This window comes from Pteronotus mesoamericanus, unplaced genomic scaffold, assembly GCF_021234165.1.
Source record: "Pteronotus mesoamericanus isolate MK-2021 breed Mesoamerican mustached bat unplaced genomic scaffold, CSHL_Meso_final scaffold_85, whole genome shotgun sequence".
Lineage (NCBI taxonomy): Eukaryota > Metazoa > Chordata > Mammalia > Chiroptera > Mormoopidae > Pteronotus > Pteronotus mesoamericanus.
In genome coordinates this window covers 47377665-47381269 of record NW_026555329.1, presented here as the reverse complement: position 1 = coordinate 47381269, position 3605 = coordinate 47377665, and the positions used below count along the sequence as shown (strand labels likewise).

General features: G+C 37.2%; 1 non-coding gene across 1 annotated transcript; it reads right to left on the bottom strand.

Annotated features, from left to right (window-relative positions):
- Window positions 1–3265: 3265 nt before the first annotated feature.
- Window positions 3266–3372, bottom strand: LOC129063619 (U6 spliceosomal RNA). Its single transcript, XR_008528387.1, has one exon. It is a non-coding gene; the product is annotated as a U6 spliceosomal RNA (small nuclear RNA).
- Window positions 3373–3605: the final 233 nt, after the last annotated feature.

Here is a 3605-nt window from a genome sequence, read left to right as displayed (position 1 = left end):
GGTTGTTGTTATCTGTATCCTTTTTGGACTGCGGTTCTGTAGATCCCCACTAATGGTTTCGACCCCACTCTTCTCAGGGGGATCCAACAGGCTGTTTCAATATGTTTCTGGTGCTGCTGCCCAAGGGCACCCCTTCTTGAATCTCTATGACACTACTTACCAGTCAGGTTTTCCTAAAGCTGATTCTTCCGTCTGTCTGACGTTATAAGGCTCCCCTCTTTTTAAATTTTTATTTATTTATTTTTAAGTTATTTATTTCCTTTAAAAATTTTTTTCAAATACATTTGTCTCCACTTACCTACCATCACTCTCCCCTGCCCCACCCACCCCACCTCCCTATCTCAATCCTTCCTCACTTTGGCTTTGTCCATGTGTCATTAACACCTATTCCTTGATCTGAAAGTTCCCCTTCCTTTTCCCAATACACCCCTGAATCCCTCCCTCACATCCCCATCAGTTTCATCTTTCTTTCAATGTCGCCGGTCATATTTTCCTTGCCTGCTTGTTGTGCTGATTGGGTTCCACTTATAGGTGAGATATTATGGTATTTATCTTTTGCCCTGGCTTATTTTACTTAGCATAATGCTCTCCAGTTCCATCCATGCTGTCGTAAAGGGTAGTAGCTCTTTCTTTCTTTCTGCTGCATAGTATTCCATTGTGTAAATGTACCATAGTTTTTTGATCCACTCATTTACTAATGGGCACTTTGGTTGCTTCAAGCATGTTGCTATGGTAAATCGTGCTTCTATGAACATTGGGGTGCATAGGTTCTTTTGATTTGGTGTTTTGGGATTTTTAGGGAATAATCCCAGTAGTGGAATCATTAGGTCAAAAGGCAGTTCCATATTTAGTTTTTTGAGGAAATTCCAAATTGTTCTCCAGAGTGGATATACCAGTCTGCATTCCTAACAACAGTGTTCTCTTTTCTCCACAACCTTGCCAGCATCCATTGTTTATTGATTTATTTATGATGGCCATTCTGACCGGTGTGAAGTGACATCTCATTGTGATTTTAATTTGCATTTATCTGATGGCTAGTGATGATGAGCAACCATTCATATGTCGCTGGGCCCTCTGTATGTCCTCCTTGGAGAAGTGTCTGTTCAGGTCCTTTGCCCATTGTTTCATTGGATTGTTTGTCTTCCTGGAGTTGAGTCGTGTGAATTCTTTATGTATTTTGGATAACAAACCCCAGTTGGAGGTATCATTGGCAAATATATTTTGCCATATGTTTGGCCTCGTTTTCATTTTGCTTAAGTTTTTTTTTTTTTTTTGCCATGCAGTAGCTTCTTAATTTGATGAAGTCCCAGTTGTTTATTTTTCTCTTTATGTCCCTTGCTCTAGGGGACATATTGGTGAAAATATTGCTGCATGGGCTATCTGAGAGTTTCCTGCCTATGTTCTCCTCTAGGACTTTTATGGTGTTGTGACTTATATTTAAGTCTTTTATACATCTTGAGTTTATCTTTGTGTATGGTGTAAGATGGTGGTTGAATTTCAATTTTTTGCATGTAACTGTCCAGCTCTCCCAACACCATTTGTTGAAAAGGCTATGTTTACTCCATCTTATGCTTCTGCACCTTTTGTCAAATATTCATTACCACAGAGGCATGGGTTTTTTTCTGGGGTCCCTGTTCTGTTCCATTGATCTATGTGTTTTTTCCTATGCCAGTATCAGACTGTTTTGATTACAGCAGCCTTGTAACAGAGTTTGATGTCGGATGTTGTGATCCCTCCTACTTTGTTTTTCTACCTAAAATTTCTGCAGGTTTTGGGGGTCATTTATGGTTCCATATAAATATTTTTAAATGTTTTTTCTATGTCTGTGAAATACATCATTGGTATTTAATAGGGATCGCTTTGCATCTATAAATTGCTTTGGGTAGCATGGACATTTGATGATGTTAATTCTTCCAATCCATGAACATGGTGTATGCTTCTATTTATTTGTGTCTTCCTTACTTTCTCTTTTCAACGTTGTATAGTTTTCTGCATATGAGTCTTTTACCTTCTGGGTTAAGTTTATTCCCATGCACTTTATTTTTCTTGTTTCTATAGCAAAGAGGACTTTTTCCTCTATTTTCTTCTTGTGATATTTCATTTTTGGTGTACATAAATGCCTTCGATTTCTGATTATTAACTTTGTATCCTGCTGTTTTGCCAAATTATCTGTTAGGTTAAGTAGTTTTTTGATGGAGTCTATAGGGTTTTCTATGTATTCTATCATGTCATCTGCAAACAATGATAGTTTTATTTCCTCCTTTCCAATTTGGATGCGTTTTATTTATGTTTTTATTCTGATCGCCGTAATTAGGGCTTCCAAAACTATGTTGAGTTGAAGTGGTGAAAAAAAATCCTTGTCTTGTTTCTGATCCTAGTGGGAAAGGTTTTAGTTTTTACCCATTGAGTATGAGGTTGGCTGTAAGTTTTTTCATATATGGCCTTTATTATTTTGAGGTATGCCTCTTTTATTCCCACTTTGCTAAATGTTTTTATCATAAATGGGGGCTGTATCTTATCAAATGATTTTTCCACATCTATGGATATGATCGTGTGCTTCTTGTCATTCCTTTTGTTTATGTGATGTATCATGTTTATTGATTTGCGAATATGGAACCATCCTTGCATCCCTGATATGAATCCCACTTGGCCAAGGTGTGTGATCTTTTTAATGTATTTTTGGGTGCAGTTTGCTAAGTTTTTGTTGAGGATTTTAGCGTCTATGTTCATCAGTAATATTGGCCTGTAGTTTTTTTTCTTGGTTGTGTCTCTATTTGGTTTTGGGATTATGATAATGCTGGCCTCATAAAGAGGGTTTGGGAGGCTTCTCTCCTCTTAGATTTTTTGGAATAGTCTGAGAAGGACAGGGATTAGCTCCTCCTTAATATTTTGTAAAATTCTCCTTTGAAACTGGTCCAGGTCTTTTGTGTGCAGGGAGTTTTTTGATTACTGCCTCAGTTTCCCCAGCTCTTATAGGTTTGTTCAGGCTTTCTGCTTCTTCTTCATTCAATGTTGGAAGGTTATATTTTTCTGGAAACTTGTCCATTTCATCAAAGTTTTCAAATTTCTTGGCATATAATTGTTCATAGTAATTTCTAACCGTCCTTTGTATTTATTTCCTGCCAGGTGTTATTTCTCCTCTTTCATTTCTGCTATTATTTATTTGGTTCCTCTCCACCCCCCCTTTTTTTGATGAATATACTTAAAGGCTTGTCAATTCTGTTTATCATATCAAAGAACCAGTATCTGGTTGATCCTATGACTGAAAAATTTGGAACACCTAACAAATTTGTGTATCATCCTTGTGCAGGGGCCATGGTAATCTTATCTGTATTGTTCCAATTTTATTGTATGTGCTGCTGAAGAGAGCACTATAAGGTTCCTCTCTTGCTATTGTTAAGTTGTTTGTTCCAGGTAATTTCTCCCCAATCTAGTTGTAATTCCAGATTAGTCCTTGGAGGTGTTCAGCATGACTTCCATTCACTGATATGCCATCTTGATTTTTCAAAGACAAATAATTATAAAAGCAGCAACAGAGTAACAGCTAGTAACATACAATGGCACTCTCATAAAGCTATCAACTGATTTCTCAACAGAAACACTAC